This window comes from Leucopleurus acutus (assembly GCF_964270905.1).
Source record: "Leucopleurus acutus genome assembly, chromosome: 17".
Lineage (NCBI taxonomy): Eukaryota > Metazoa > Chordata > Mammalia > Artiodactyla > Delphinidae > Leucopleurus > Leucopleurus acutus.
The window spans coordinates 51,236,483-51,254,179 of NC_139159.1; the positions used below are offsets into that span (position 1 = coordinate 51,236,483).

At 43.2% G+C, this 17,697-nt stretch overlaps 1 protein-coding gene across 5 annotated transcripts in view; it reads right to left on the reverse strand.

Annotated features, from left to right (window-relative positions):
* The window catches only part of DPYS (dihydropyrimidinase), a 151,242-nt gene that overhangs the window by 77,981 nt on the left and 55,564 nt on the right, over positions 1-17,697 (reverse strand). The gene's annotated exons all lie outside the window — the stretch shown is intronic.

The window sequence follows — 17,697 nt, forward strand, 5'->3', positions numbered from 1 at the left end:
TACAGATGCTGTTAGGAAAATAATCTAACAGAAGAAATAAGTTCTATACACAAAAATTGCCATTACAATATCTAAACTATTGAAAAACTGAAGCATAACAATTTTCCAACGATTACTCAATGGAATACTGGGCTTCTGTGAAAGACTAGAAATAAGAATACACTGGGGAAGCAAAGAAAATGATAATTATATAATTTAAATGGAAAAAAAGTTACAGAAAGCATGAGAAAATACATATGCATGTGGACAAATGCAAAAGGAAATATACAAATTAAAGTGCTTGTGTGGCCTAGGAAAAAACAAACAAATATGAAAGCAAAAGATCTGTGACAACAAAATATCAAATCAGATTTCTCTGCCGCAGCCAAAACAAAGGTCATTTTTTTGACTTTCTCAGCGTTGGGGTTAGCAAGAGAAAGAAGGCAATTAGGTGACATCTAAGTGATTCTCTATAATAAGGCATTATGTCAATGAGGTCAAATTAACACAAAATGTAAATTCTCGGCATTATCACCAGCAGCAAAAAGAATGTGCTTCCACTTTCACATTGGAAGGTGTCTGACAGGGTGTCATTCCTCACCCAACTTTCTCCTTCCAGCCAGAGCTGCAAGTCTCCAGTTCTTTAGGAACTTCCACACTTCTGAGTCTTCCTTTTCCCTGGGTGCCCGTCTCACTGCTCAGATCTGACCCCTCCCTGCCCCAAGACTCTGCTCAAAAATCCTGGTCCCATGTCAATCATATCTCAATAAAGCTGGAAAAGAAAAGAAGAGAAGAAAATAGAAGAGAAAAGAAAGGAAACAGAAACAAAAGGGAAGGGAAGGGAAGGGAAGGGAAGGGAAGGACCAGCTTCTGGTTCCTAGAAGCTGACCCTGACAACCCATGGCAAAACCTTGCATTTTCCTCTGTGTTGTAGCATTATCTGAATCAATTGTAATGATCTCTTGATAATTAGTGTTTTGGAAATAACAGAACACTGACTGACATGGAATGTAAACATCCAATCCTAAAGTTCTGTTGTTACTTAGCATTTCTGGTGAACTGTACAAGCTCATTAGTAATAAATAAATAAAGGAACATTGTTATAATTATCATTCTTAGTTGTATCTTATCCAGTTAGATGAAACATTTGTTTGATAACTAAAAATACTTAGCAATACCAATATTATCAACACGATTAAGTCCGCAGCTAAGTACTATTACACCATGTCCTGGATGGTAATGCTGAAATACAGCTGTGGAAGAGTTTGCCCAAGGTTCATACAGCTTGATACAGCTTGATATTCCAACCTCTGAGAGGTTGGAATCACTGCTACTTTTTGAGCATACTGGTATATCTGTAACCCTGTCATAAGAAGATTAAAAAAATTGTGGTACGTTTTCAATATTTGTTTTCAACAAAAAATAGAATGCAATATCATCATAAGGTTTATAAAATTATTACAAAATGTGTTTAAATTTTTTTTTAAATTTATTTATTTATTTATGGTGTTGGGTCTTCGTTTCTGTGCGAGGGCTTTCTCTAGTTGTGGCAAGCGGGGGCCACTCTTCATTGCGGTGCGCGGGCCTCTCACTATCGCGGCCTCTCTTGTTGCAGAGCACAGGCTCCAGACGCGCAGGCTCAGTAATTGTGGCTCACGGGCCCAATTAGGGCGCGAACCCACGTCCCCTGCATTGGCAGGCAGACTCCCAACCACTGTGCCACCAGGGAAGCCCACAAAATGTATTTAAAATCTATTCATTACTAGTGTGGTATGGGAGACGTGGTCCATTAGTGGAATGAACACAAGTTCAAAGTCACACAATTGTCTTTCTAAGGACACTTGTTTTTCCTTTGAACATGCTTCCTCCAAGGCAGAGGCCCTCTGTTCTAAGGCAGAAGCCAGAACATGCTTTCCCAGGCCCCTTTGCAGCTGGGGCTCAGTCATGTGACCTGGCCTCCTCCAAAATGGTGCCCCAGCACCATACTTTGCATGGCAAGCTGGTGACTCGGGAAGCAGGTGCTGCAGGATCCATGTTGGTGAAGGGAGAGATGGCTCAATCCTGTTTTTCAGGCCAGTTGTGACAGGGGTTTAGCACTAGGGTCCAAGCCCTGCCTCAGTGAAGCAATTCATGGCAACTGAGCCCAGGGGCAACACTGGGGCTCTCCACTGTCCTATGGTAGGCCTGGGGCATTGGTCCTGGCTACACAGCCTCTCAGCCTGGTCTTCTGGTCCTCCTGGAGATTCTCTGAGCCGCCCAGTTCTTTTAATACATTCTTCCTTTGTTTAAGCACCTGGCGTAGATTTCCCAGTTCTTTTAATACATTCTTCTTCTGTTTAAGCACCTAGCGTAGATTTCCCAGTTCTTTTAATACATTCTTCCTTTGTTTAAGCACCTGGCGTAGACTTCTCTTGGTTGCAGCTAAGAACCCTGCCTGACCCATCTTTTTCTTTCAACCATCTTAGAAGAAAGCAGAAACACACGTCTGGGCTTTAACTAAAAGGGATTCAGTCAATGGGCTAACATGTTATCGTCCTAAGGTTCAGCGACACTGTGAGATAAACTGGAGCAGGTGACATGGAGCTTTGCAGTGCATTTCAGCCACACACGTGATCCTATTCTGAGAAATGCAGTGTAGCAAGCACTGTAGTTCCATCCCCTGGCATACATTCTCCCTTCCTCTGGTTTCAGCATTCCCCCAGTTTTTCTTTAAGAAACATCTCTCCGGGCTTCCCTGGTGGCACAGTGGTTGAGAGTCCGCCTGCCGATGCAGGGGACACAGGTTTGTGCCCTGGTCCGGGAAGATCCCACGTGCCGCGGAGCGGCTGGGCCCGTGAGCCATGGCCGCTGAGCCTGCGCGTCCAGAGCCTGTGCTCCGCAACGGGAGAGGCCGCAACAGTCAGAGAGGCCCGCGTACCGCAAAAAAAAAAAAGAAACATCTCTCCCCCATTGGAGATATCTGGCAAGATGGTTAGGCATGGCGCCCTATTCTTCCCTAGCCAAGAGAGGGGGAACTGCATTGTTTCCCAAGAATTTGAATCTTTGGTAGAATGACAAAAAAAAATTTTTTTTTAAGTGATTGGAGGGTGCATCCCTGAACACAGAGCAATTCCTGCTGCAGGCTGTCCAGGGCTGCCTTGGACTCTGTCCTTTCAAAGCCTGGAGCACTGACTATTCTTTTGGTCTGTGAGCACCCCATGGCCTTCCCACAGAGTGTGTTTTTGCTCATCTGCGTGTAAGTTAGTTACTATGGTTTGCAACCAAAGACCCTGACTGATAAAGACCTTGTCCTTTGGAGAGTAATTCCTGTAACGAAGAGCCCATGGATGTCTCTGAGGCACAGTTCAAAAGGTTTGTGATTCAAAAAGAAACCAGAAACTATTTTCCACCAAATCTGTCCACAGAACAGATGCAAATGTGGGGCGGTGCTCTGATTCCACTCATAAGTAAAACCAAAGAGCTGTAAAATTCATCATCAAATATTTTTCAAATTTAACAATATGATAGTCAGGTCAGGAGAGTAGAGAAATACCTTCTCTCTAATTACTGATTGGATGGCTAGGCTGTTGGCCCATCCTGGGGGTAACAGGAAAGATAGGAATGATTAAAACCTTCCCATCTGATAAGTGAAGCTGGGGTTCCTGGGCCATTAACTCTTCATTAGCAGATTCTCCGTGGTCACCCTGCCCCAAGGGAAAAGCTGCTCTTTGTCAAACTCGCTTTGAGCTTGTATCAAACGGGCACATCTCTCTGCAGAGAGGTGTCAAGGTTGTCTTACTGAGTCCCAATTATACACATCTCCAAGGCTCAAGCCAACAGGAAAGCAGAAGCCTTGAAGATAACATTAAGCTATTTTTCAACTTTGTCTATAACTTTGATACCACTCACATCACAGCTGCAGAAAAACATTCTGTCCCTTTGCAAATAGCTTCCTATCAAAGAGCTGCGTGCTCCTATAGATGAGAAAATCACTGAAGCAAAAAAGCCTGCAGGAGACTGCCCGTGTGCATTCAAAGAGAACACTGGGGAAAGGAAGAGAATTTCTTAAAACAATGTGGGTCTTCCTGAACCCAGAGAAATGACTTGTTTAGGTATTTTGTTATATCTCCTCCAACTCAGCCACTCTGTCCATGGCATGGATGGATCCTTACCAGGTTGCCATGAGAACCAAAAAAGAAAAAAAAAGTTTGAAAGAATCATTATCAGGTCTATTAGTGGCTTCTTTAAAAATATACCTCATCTCTCTACATGTGTTATATGACATCTTGTATATTCAACATGAAGGAATAGTAACCATTTAAAGCTTCCCAATAGCACCGTGCAATAGACAAGGATGATGAGACACAAAAAGGTGAATAACTCACCCCATGTTACACAGCTAGTAAGTTCATGCAGCTCAGGGGAGATAAAAGGTTGGGCTCTTAACCACGAGACAGTGTTGCCCCTTGAAAGCTCTATGAGAAGCTACTGGGAAAGCATGCAGTCAGTGAAAACATTCTTCATCCACCAGAAAACAAATGGGAAGCAGCTCGTTCCTTACTTCCTAATGTTTCTTAGTCTGTTTTCTGTTTAGCGGCAAGGGATTTAGGATGCTATTAAAAATTCCTTAAACTGAAATTGGTCATTCTCCACGTGATCATGATGGAAAATATTTTTTTGACGTGTGTTCCAACTGTCTATTTCAGACTAGTTCTTCCGTGAATTTCTTGGACGTGACAAGTTATATAAATGGGGAGCAAAGCAACCACATCTCTGGAAATGCTAAGCCGTGCTACTTCAAGTACATTCTCATTATTAAGCAAAGTTGCTGCTCACTGCACCCATCAATCTTCCATCCTCTATGCAGACTTCTGCACCGCCTCCCACAGAAGAGAAAATGGGAATTGCTTCAGCCACATTATTAAATCTAAATCGGACAATAACTTGGAACTCTATTGGTGCTACACGGACGACAAAACAATACAGATTCATAATAATGCTGCCCAGACATTGGCTTAAAGAAATAAACTGATCAGGCAAGCCGGCTATTTTGTCCTTGGAGTTATGTCATCCAGGTCATGGATGGTGGTGCAGACCATGGTTACATAAACTGGATTTAGATTCTAGAAAGCTGACCTTGGAAGTAGGTCCCACATCTTTCACCCCTTGTGCCCTGCACAGCACTGAGCAAATAGAAGGCATTTTAGATACATATTTGTTTTATCTAAAAATAAGTTATTAGCAAATTTTGACATTACTACTTAACATAAATATTTCATGTTCTATATACTAGTTTTCAGAAAGTGGGGAATTAAAAATAATTTAGTGTCTTGAAGGAAGAGAAGCTGAGGGCTTCCCTGGTGGCGCAGAAGTTGAGAGTCCGCCTGCTGATGCAGGGGACACGGGTTCTTGCCCTGGTCCGGGAAGATCCCACATGCCGCGGAGCGGCAGGGCCCGTGAGCCATGGCCGCTGAGCCTGCGCGTCGGGAGCCTGTGCTCCGCAACGGGAGAGGCCACAGCAGTGAGAGGCCCGCGTACCACACGCAAAAAAATGAGGAGCTGAATGTGAATCAGCAAAAGCTAGCATGATACTAGGATGTATGTCTTATGAATATTAAACAGGTAAGTGCTTATAGGTGAGGTATGATTATCAGCTTTTGGAAGGTGAGGCTGTTGGCCTAACATATTGGTAAGAGTTAGAAATAACTTTCTGGGGTGGGGTGTGGACTTGGTCTTGTAATTACATTGTCACCCTTCCTGGGAGGATGCCTTGCCCTTGGCAATTGACATTGTTTGACAGACTATCTAGGGGCACAACTTGGGCAGAAAAAGATGTGGGTTTTCTACACAGGAATACACTGGGTAAAATTCACACAATATCCTTCTTGTACACCAGAGTTGGCCAGGTATTTATGATTATGTTCAGCTCTAATACCATATTTTAGGAAGAAAGAAGACTTCCTGGAATATAAAGGGAAGTCAGTAGGGTTCTCAATAAAGGGATGGAAAAGAGAACGCTGGATAACAGAAATGTCTGGGGCACTTCTAAACTTCACTCTTTTTTTTCAAAGGAAAAAGATGACCTATTTTCCCTCCATCCCTGCTGAGGGAAATAAAAAGAGGTAGTAAGCAGAAATGCTGGCAGATGAAATGTAGTTTGACACTGGAAAATAACTTAGTGACAGCTGGGAGTGAGGTGTGTTAGTGAAGAACGAGAGCAAAGTCTGTGGCCAGGAAAGAGATCCGTGGACACAGGCGGCCAATGAACTGTGTGAAATCCACCAGGATGGGTTACAGCACCTCCTCAAAAGTCAGAGAGAATTTCCGGCTCTGCAATCCTAAGAACAGAGCCCTGGCCTCCAGCATTCCCGAGAAAGTGATGAGGCAAACAGAACATCACATGATTCTCTTTCCAAGTCACTTCAATTAGGGGCCCAGCAAGTTCCAGGTGTGGTCAATGTCCATTAAGCTATATTCTAGGTTCTTCCATGTGCACTGCCTCACCTGATCTCTCAAGAACTCATTATCTCCATTTAAGACGAGGAAATGGAGACTGAGAGGGGCTGAGTAAATTGTCCGAGTTACACAGGAAGTACGCGGTTGGGAGGAAATAAACACAGGCAGGCTGACCCCCCATTCCACCCTCCTTCACCATGCTCCACCATCCGTGAGCACCCCCTGCTCCAACGATGAAAGCACTACATTCTTCACTCATTAAAAAGGTTACCAGAACACTTGGAATTGTAACAGAGAGTATCTGCTTTCCATCTGGGCAAGAACTCTGGTGACACCTAATCATCTATTTCCATCCTGGTGCACTGCAGCACTTCATCGACCCTCGGAAAACGAGCATTTTGGAGGCTCTGCCAGAGTTAGCACAGCCCCAAAGTCCCAATTAGCGATACGGTTGTCTAGTTCGAACTTGACTGGACCCAAAAGGCAGCTGCCTCGAGGAAGCACTGTCGGGTCACAGAGGCAGGCACCGGGGTTAAACGGGGTCACTGCAACATCACCTCTGTCTGCCTTGAGTGGGCATGAGGCTCAAAATCCAAGGTGCTGATGCGGAAATGCAGCCGGTGACACTGACTTTGCTACACCACCGAGCCAGCCTCAGGGCAACTCATCTGTAATGAAGCACGGAAAGGGAGCGACACCCGAGGAGGGCCTGACAAGCTACCTGCCACTGCAGAGAGACGTGCAGAAACCCGCTGACTTGAGCAACCTGGGGTAGTAACTGCCAACGTTCATGAGGTGCTTACGGCCCTGGGCACTGTGGCAGAGAATCCACGTGTATTAATGCTCTACATACAGCCTGTGACATGGGCGTTATAATCAGGCCCATGTGACAGATGAGCAAATGGAAGCAAGCCAAGGTTCAGTAACCTGCCCCAGGTTACGCTGTCAGTGAGTGGAGAGGCCAGATTACAAACTCCAGAGACCACACGCTAACCTCTGTGTGGTAGGTATGCCTTCCTTCCCGGCCTTTTTGGGCAGCTGTAACTTTGCAGTGTTTAAGAGGTTAGACACAAGTCAACCAGGCCTGCTCTGAAGCCCAGCTCTGCCCTTTGCAGCTGTGTGATTTGAAGCAAATGAATAACCTCTCTGTACCCATCAGTGTCTTCACCTTAAAGCAGACAACCACACCACCAAACGTAAAATAGACAGCTAGTGGGAAGCAGCCGCATAGCACAGGGAGATCAGCTCGGTGCTTTGTGACCGCCTGGAGGGGTGGGATAGGGAGGGTGGGAGGGAGGGAGACACAAGAGGGAAGAGATATGGGGATATATGTATAGGTACAGCTGATTCACTTTGTTATAAAGCAGAAACTAACACACCATTGTAAAGCAATTATACTCCAATAAAGATGTAAAAAACCAAAAAAAACAAAAAGAAACAGACAACCACATTGATAATGACATCTGGGCCTCAGAGGGGGGAATTGAAGCAGCGACCAATCTGCAGCTCAGATTATCTGTGGGCCCATCTGGTGTGAGGAGCCACCGGGGCTGAGCCTGCTTCTCCTTCCTCTGGATCCTCCATCAGCGGCTCTGACCCCTGCGCCCAGTGTGTGTTTGGCCCCATGACCAAAGTTTGACATCCACGCCACACCAGCAAGGGCAGAGGCAACAAGAACAGGCACTGGTGTCACTCTGTCCTCCCTGTGGGGCCCAGCTTGCGCTTGTGGTTCCACCTTGTCTCTGCACTTCCCGCTTGACCTCCATCTTCCCCTCCCGATGGCCTAACCACTGGACTTCAAGCTCCGGCATCAGATGCAAAGACAGCAGCCTTGCAGACACTGATCAACCAGCTCCTACAGTTGTGAAAGGTCAAATCATATACACATATATGTATGTGTACATCTATGTATATATACATGTGCACATATATCTACACACATATGTATATATGCATGGGTGCATGTGTGTATACATCTGTATCTGTATCTGTACCTCCAGGTGGTTCCACTTCTCTGTTTGAACCCTGATATATCCTTGATGGGTTGCTTCTGGGATTGTTTCTTGCAGGCATCTATCTCTCTTTCCTTGTCTCTTGCTTTGACATTTTCAGTTGCTTTTCTTACATTTGCTAATAGCACCTCAGTGGCTAAGAGCCATGGCCAAGCCATCTATGATGAACATGACAATAATAATATTCAGTTGCAGCCTCTATTTCCTGCTTGCTTATTTGCCAAACCCTATGCTAACATCTTTTCACACATAATTTTATTTAATCCTTACAATCCAATGGAAGCAGGGCTTTTTAAATACCTATTTTATAAATGAAGAAATTGAGGCTCAGGGAAGCTGAGTAACTCACCTAAGATCATAAATAAGAGTCTATGGGCCTCAAAAAACCACCATGGGCTTCCCTAGTGGCGCAGTGGTTGAGAGTCCGCCTGCCGATGCAGGGGACAAGGGTTCGTGCCCTGGTCAGGGAGGATCCCACATGCTGCGGAGCAGCTGGGCCTGTGAGCCATGGCTGCTGAGCCTGCACGTCCGGAGCCTGTGCTCCGCAACGGGAGAGGCCACAACAGTGAGAGGCCCACGTACCACAAAAAAAAAAAAAAAAAAAACCACCATGTATTGCCTCCCACTGTAAGTGATCCATCCAGAACACAAGTCTGGAGCAAAATGCACATTTATATGAAATTTTACCCCACCTTCTTCCAGAAACACTAAAGCACCTTAAAAGGGAAACATAATGTGAGGTAGGTTAGTTAGTGATAAAAACAGAGCAGAGAAACTCTAGAAAAGAAGTTGGTACCAGGCACCTGTGGGTAGTTGAATTTAAGTCTATACAGGAGATTAAACTCATTAGCATAAATTTCTATGCAAAAGCTTTCCCGCAAAATAGGCAACCAAAGAATGAATCAATTTTAAGGCATACTGTCATGTTTTCTTTTAGACTTTGTGTACAATTTATTCCCATAATTGCCAGAAACCACAAGTGAGGCATGGAAAGACTAGGAGGCTTGTCATATATTTAGGAATTAGAAATGCTCTTCTATAAAACTAGAACAACAACTTGGGTCTTCTATCATACTGCTGAATGCCATGCTTGGGTCACTAAACTCTTCTTGTCTCTGGTTTATCACTTAAATAAATGAGGTAGAATTACTAATTAGGCTTACAATGTTACCATAAAGAAAGTTAGGTTCTAAGAAATGAATTTCTTAAGTCCAGAATGATAAGAACACTATTTCACAGCTCTGACTTACCAGCCATACACAACTCTATTTGCTTCCAGCTTGAGGCAAAAAAGCAAATGAAATGAAGTCAACTTGGTGGAACATTGTAGAAAATCTCTATCCATCTATGTGTTTATCTCATATTCCATTCATTTAACATGTATTTATTGATCACTACTCCATGCCACACACTGTTCTAGGCACTGGGGATGCAGCAGTGAATAAAACAGACAAAAATCCCGACGGGAACTGAGCTCACACTCTAGTCAAGCCTATTTCTGAATTTGCAAGGACCTCTTTGTTATAAATATGACTCTAACATACGAACAAGGTCAATTTTTCTATAATAATAACATGCATATAGGTCCTTACAGTTTATGCAAAACACTTTCATGTAACTATAGCATTTATTTCTCAAAAGAACCTGGGGAGTTTGCAAGAAATAAGACAGACCCCTTTAAATGAAGAGACAAATAATAACAGGTTACCAAATGAAAAATGAACAAAGGGCATGAACAGATATTTCTTCATAAGGAAAAAAATCCAATGACTAATAAACATGGAAAAATATTCAACTTCCTTAGTGCTCAAATATATGCAATTTGTAGCTGAAAGGTAAAACTTTTTACCTGCGAAAGTAACAAAACTCAAAGGGGAAAAAAAAAAAAGATTGTACCCAGAGTTGGTGAGGAACCATGAGGATGTAACCACATATGCAGAGAACCCTTAAATGCATATACCCTTTGATATAGTAATTCTGCTCTTAGTAACTCATCCAATAGAAATAATCAAAAATTTGGATTTAAAATAGCAAAAGAAAAAAAATTTTTTAAACTGTAAAAAGTAATCCAAGTTATAACTAAAATAAAGAAATGATATAGAGACCCTTCTCTGGAGACCACTGCCCCACAGGGTCAGACATCCAACACTGATTAATGGCCCTTTACAATGCGACATCTAAGGGGCATCTTACCTAAACTGCAGGTACAACTGCACCCCACTGACACGCCAATCACAAACTAAATGTGAGGAAGTGGACATGCATAAACAGGAGTGAAACTATGATTGACAAAACAAACTGGAATTCTGGAACTACTGTTGATTCATCTAAGCTTTTTTTTTTTCTATAGGCTCTCAATTTATAAAAGTCATTTACTTTGACACCTCCCTGCTAGGTAGTAAATCTCTCGTGTCTTACGACTTTGTATGTGATAATGATATTAATGCTGCTTGAAGTTTTACTATATGCCATGCACCATGCTGAAGGTATTATCTCCTTCCAACAAGGCCCAGAGCTTGGCACTATGACTAGCATATCTACATTACTGTGCGTCTGAGAGGAGACTGAGAATTGAAAAGGTAACTTGTCCAAGGTCATGCAGCTAGTATTTGAGATTTGAATCTAGTGACCCACTTCTGCTCTGAATCCCATGCCCCTTAACTACTGTGCCACACACCCTGACCTTTTACCTTATATTATAGTTATTTGAAGTTTTTTTTTAATTTTATTTAATCTGTCTAATTAGGTCCTAAGTTATATAAGGGGAACACATTTCTCACTCAACTTTGAGTATGATATTTTGCACCCAGTTGGCACTCAATAAATGCTTGGGTCATAAATGAACAAAGCTGCAGTTGTTTTGGAGTCATTTCTGACTCCTTTACCTCATTCAATGTTCAATCTTTCTCCTGGTTGTCAGGAGAATTTCTCCTCCCGGGGGGAAAAAATGTCTTAAATCAAAAAATTTTTCCCCCCATTTTCCTTGCCATCATCTTGTTTGAGGCCTTATCCCCTCAAGCCAGACTCCACCAATAGCCTCCTGCCCATTCTTCCACACTCCAACCCATCCTGCCCACTCATAACCCTAAAATACTATTTAATCAAGGTTTCCCAACTGATGAGCCCAGATGCAAGATTGAAACTCTGGGATCCCAGGGTGACCAGGCGTGGGCAGGGCTCATAGGCTAGTCGCCTTTGACCAAAAGTATTCTCCCAGGTGACAAGCAGTCCTGGTGCAGGCTGAGGTTGACGATTTGTCTGGACATGAGACTTCCAGTGCTATGGGAAAACTGGGGAGGTTCCCGGCAAACCAGGACACGTTGGTTTTGCTATATTCTCCTCCCAGTCTCCAAATCCCTTTCTCTTTAGTGCCGTGTACGCTACAAATAACTATTTTCTGCTTATGCCATGTAAAAATAGGGAGGTACAGATTTAGATCAATTCAAATCCTCACACAAAGACATTCAATAGCTCGTGCTGCCTAAGAGAAAATCTTCTGTACTCAGACTACCATTCAAAGCCCTTGGCAGTTTGGCCAGGACTAATCTTGTCTCCAGCTGCCTGCCACCTTGACCCCTCTGCCCAGCCTCCTGGGTCTCCTGATTGCCCACTGAATTATCTTTTCCATTTTCCCTCATTTATCCCTGACTTCTCCATCTGGAGGGCTTTACTGCCCCCTGTCTACTTATCCAGAACCGTCCCCAAGGATTCAGCTAGGTCAAAGCCCTTTCCCAAGCCTAACCCAGTCTTCTGTGAAGGCTTGATGACCTCAACTCAGGACAATTATTTGGACCACTCATTGGTAGGAGTCAAGCACATGAGACCCTCCCCACTTCTTGAACTGATGTGTTGAGCGCTTCTAATTTTCCCCTTCCAAGAGTTATCTTATCCTTTCCCGTGTTTATATCTCGTCTGTCCGACCAGAATGCAGCCTCTTTGTTGGCAGGTGTTACATCTTACATTTATGTCCCTCACAGCACTTAGCAACACTATTTCTTATACAGAGTGAGCACGCAATAAATACGTGTTTGTAGGTAACCGGTTAATACTTTCTCCTCCCATCCCCACCATGCGAGGAACTCAGCAGCCCTTCCACACAGATAAATGCTCCTATTTTCTGTGTGTGGCTAAACTGCCTTTTTATTTTTCTGCCTCCAGACTCTTAGCTTTCCTTAAATGCCTGGGTAGGAGAATAGAACCAAGAGCAAAGTATAAACACGTCCCTCCTTGGTGATTAAAAAAAAAGGGGGGGGGCAGAATCACATTGGGGTGGGGTGGGAGGAGGGGAGACAGGAAGGAAATATTATATCAGAAATGTAAAGAAACCACCTTTAAGAAATTCTGGAGAGACAGAGAGCATTCCAAATATAGGAAAAGAGATAGAGCAAAGGTAGGGAGAAAAGGGCTTCACAGAAAAGAAAAAAATAAATAAAATGAAGCTGTCTATGTTAGAGTATGGCCAGAGAAACCTACAGAAAGGCCTGGCACAAACGCCAAGCTCTGTGTGAAGGGGCAGCCTGTGTTCCCCCCTCCAGAAGGCCGCCGGGGAGGTCGCTGCCCAGTCCCAATTACAGGACTGAGGCCAGAGGCACACGGAACTGATGGAAAATTTCCTTCAGGCGACATAATCTCGGCATAAAAAGCAATGCTGATCCATTTCCCTTCCAGCCAAAAATAAATCAAGTTAGACAAAGGAAATTAGGCAATAGGTTTAACGCGACTCCAGCTGCAGCTGCAAAATCAGCTTAATGTACCTTCACTCTCCTTCCCCAGCTCTCTGCTTTGCACAGCCCGCTCTTCTGGGAGGGCACCGAGTAGGTGTTCTGCAGGCACAGGACATCTTTTAAATGGAAAATGTCCACTGTCCTCTGGTGTCCAAAGAATCCCCCAGCCAGCAGGATGTGCTGGGAAGTGAGATCCCCGAGTACTGGCAGATTTGCAGGGACCTATATGCCACGTGCGCACTTGTCACCAAGGACAGAGCACGCAGTCTGCTGCCCTGCAGCCCAGCGAGGAAGCTCTGACCTTGGATTCAGGGGTGCCCTGCTCAGCACCCCCAGCTCTCCACTCTGCATGAACCTATATATATATACACATATATAGATGTGTATATATGGACATATGAACTTAATCTCAGTTTATACATGATAAAGTGGGGAAATCAGGGCCAACATGTATGTTTACGCAAAATATGTGAGGCTGTAACCAGGGGCCCTGATGAATAGGAAACCGTTATATATCTGTGTTCGTGTGTCTTTGTTTGATGCTAATATTCTGTATTTCAGGGGTTAGGGATGCAGTTAGAATAACAAAATAGGTGCAGAGCCAGGTCTACAGGTGGATATTTGCTGTGTAACCTCGGGGGACAGGAAGGGATCATAAGCCCAAGTTGTCTAACCCCACTTCCTACCACCCACACCCCATCTCCACATTCCATCCCACTCTGTTAGTGACAGCTGATCCCTGGAATGTCAGACTCGCAGCTCACAAAATAATGACTGCAGCCAAAAAGCAAAAGCCACCACCTCTCCACTAACCCTGCCCCTGCCACCCAAGTAAGGAGTGAGATTATGCCTCGCTTTTGTCTTCACCTGCCTACTGTGGCCTTTGACACGTGGCAGGGGTCCAATATATGGTTCTTAATAACTGAATAAATGAATGTGGGACAAGATAAGAGGTAATTAGGCGACAGGTTTAACGCGACTCCAGAACGGAAAGTTCTGCATTTACTTACAAAGAATTGAGCAATGTTATATGTTTCTACAGGCAAAAATTTGACAGCATTTGATGTAAAACAAATCAGGGACTAGACAGATGTCCTATAGAAACTCTCACACATGTATACAAGGATGTACACACTGTCTGAAACAGTGAAAGACTAGAAACAACCTAAATGTCCACCAGCATTGGAAGATATATAATTAATCATGCTATATTCATAAAATAGAATACGATACAGCAGTAGAAAGGAATGAAACACCTACACACATTTCGACATGGTTAGGTGCCAATAAACATAATATTGAGAAAGTTGCACAATAATATATATGGTACAATACAATCCATTATACACAAAAATACACAAAATACATTTATTGTGTATATATTGTGCTTGGGAATGCATATATATATATATATATATATATATAGTACAAATAGGAAGAAATGCATGGGAGTAATAAACATGAAATCCAGGATCCAAGGTATTTATTGGGGGGAGGGGAGGAGATGGGCTTGGGAAGGTTAATACACAAATGTTAACTGCATTATTCTTTGTGACTTTTGTTTATATTAAATATTGCATCTTTGAAGAATTATGGACACTGTAAATTACTATCTGCTCAAATGGACTTAAAAGTGTGAAACAAACAAACAAAAACCATTTAGCATAAACCTGTTATTTTAACATAAACACCAGCGAAGGCCCAATATAAGTTTTTATATTACTGACTGAATAAATGTGATAAGATATTAGAACTCCACGCAATTGCTCACATTTCACATTTTTAACCTACAAATGGCAATTTCATAAGGTACATCACAGAAGAAAATGTCATAAGGGAAATGCAAAGTTCTGCATTTAGTTATAAAACCAATCAGCCTCACATGTTCCTGCTCTCGTGGTATTACAAGCAGAATCGGATCCAGTTCTGGGACTTGCATCTTTGTAGGATGCGGACAAGTGTGTGTCAAGAGCAGGGTGAGCAGAAGTGTGGTCAGGACATGGGGATTCTGCTAATCATGGACCTAAGGATCCACTGAGGGATCTGAGGATGCTTATCTGGTGATGGGATAACTTATTGGCGCCAGTGTCTTTCTTTAAATGTTTGACTGAATGAATGAATGAACTATTATCTGAGAATATAGATACATTCTTCATAGCTTCACAGGCCAAACATGTTAGCAGCTGGAAGGAGGGGATTTTTAATGCAACCAAAGTAAGAACATCCTAACAATTACAACCATCCCAGGAAGGACTGAACAGTTTGGTTAGGTAGTAAGTTTCCTAAAACTAGTACTAATCAAGCAGGGCTATAGAGAACTCTGTTTGGGGAGTTAATTGGACTTTGAGTTCCAAAGTCTTCTCTCACACTATGAAAACCAGTGCTTCTTAAGCCTGAGTGAGGAACAGAATCCCCTGGGGGGTTTGTGAAAACACAGGTTGCTGGGCTCTAACCTCAGAGTTTCTGAGACAGCAGGCTCCGGGAGGTGCCTGAGAATTAGCATTTCTAATAAATTCCCAGCTGATGCTGATGCTACTGGTCCAGGGACCACACTTTGAGAACCCCCCCACCTTTTCTTTTGTTTTGGCCGCACCATGCAGCATGCGGGACCTTAGTTCCCCGATGAAGGATTGAACCCGTGCCCCCTGCATTGGGAGTGAGGACTCTTAACCACCGACTGCCAGGGAAGTCCCAAGAACCCCTGTTCTTAAAAAAAGAAAAAAGGTAAATTAGCTTACATTAAGGTTTTTTGTTTTGTTTTTTGAGCTTTGTTCAGGCCATTAGAAAAGACTGTGCTTCCCTAAATTACTCACTGCCTCCAAATAGACTTGCAATTGTCATCCTCTTCTAAAGAGAACAATGCATAGTAACTGACGCTTTCTCCAAAGGCCTTTGTAGGAAGCCATGCTCTTTGCTGTGCTTTAAGAATACAAGGACGGGGCTTCCCTGGTGGCGCAGTGGTTGACAGTCTGCCTGCCGATGCAGGGGACGTGGGTTCGTGCCCCGGTCCGGGAGGATCCCACATGCTGCGGAGCGGCTGGGCCCGTGAGCCATGGCCGCTGAGCCTGCGCGTCCGGAGCCTGTGCTCCACAACGGGAGAGGCCACAACAGTGAGAGGCCCGCGTAGCACAAAAAAAAAAAAAAAAAAAAAGAATATAAGGACACTGGGATTCTTTTCAGGTACTGATACTAAATTTCCCCCCATCCATTTTCATTCCATCTTCTGAACCCTCCGTAACCAAGGGCCCATGTTTTTAAGATAACTGGCCAGAATTAGAAATGAGTCTGGGACCAAAACACAGAGTCGTTTAACCCACAAAAGGATCCAATCTGGCTTAAGCCACATTCATGGCCAGGCCAGGTCTGGCAATGTTACCGGCCACTGACTCTGGAACGTATCCTTGTCAAGTACTGCTTTGGGGAAGGAGAAGGAAGAAGTGCCAAGAATTCTTTTTTTTTTTCAACTCAGAGGGAAAAATGTAAAACCTGGATCTTGAACGTGTTTCCGAAGCAGATAAACAAAGCCCAACCAAAATTTTAAAATCGCATTTGTTCACTGGCCTGAGACACTGGCCCAAGACAATTAATATCTGGTTTAGTCACTCAGTAAATAATTATTGAGCTGCTATATATTCCTGGCACTGTTTTGGTACCTAGGGATACAGCTGTAAATAAGACAGGCAAATGCCAAAGACAGAAAAATTTATAACATATGTCAGGTAGGAAGAAAAATATAGCAGGTTAGAAAAGCCTATGCCTTTCATACAACCACCATCCCTTGGTGCTTATTTGTTACCCAAATCCTAATGCTTAAAATAAACTATGCTTACTCTGGCAAAAGCAAATCGTCAACGATAGAATATGGGTTACTGTGGTCTGTCCCTAAGCCGCTTTTCCTGTATCATTTGAAGAAAATTGCAGCTATTAGTAGTGAAGTCCTTGGAAATCATTTCTAGTTCACTTGCAAGGTTCAGCTGCATAAGAACATGTTTAAATAAACAACCTGGAATAAATAGTGGTTAAAATTTCACCCGTATGTAATCAGCAAGCTAGCTTTTTTCATGCATAGTCCAAAACTTTTTTTTAAAAGCAAATGTCTTCCGAAGGTCACAAAATGGATCTTAGGTGGTTTGTTGAAACTGTTTCACTGCAAATAATTTTTCAAAGGAGTCAGCTCTGGGGGCACATGAGTTCTGATTTAATCAGGTTATCTTAGCCTAAAGAACCCACTAAGCTCCTTAATTTTAGTCATTCTTGCTGCAAGTTGCAGGTGTGTAAGAAACACAAGAGATGGAGCTTTTGCATGAAATATAATTTTAGTCCTGTTTGGTCTGAAGTAAGTCATTACTGCTTTTGAATCACAATTATAGTTAATAAGGGCTCCCACTTATTTGATCAACTGACCATCTACTGCCACTGACCACCTACTACTACTGAGCACCTACTGCACGCCAGGCACTACTGAACATTAATTATGTACCATGCATTTCGGATATTTTGTTTTTTATTTCATTTATTATACCAAGCATTTTACGTACACTATCTTA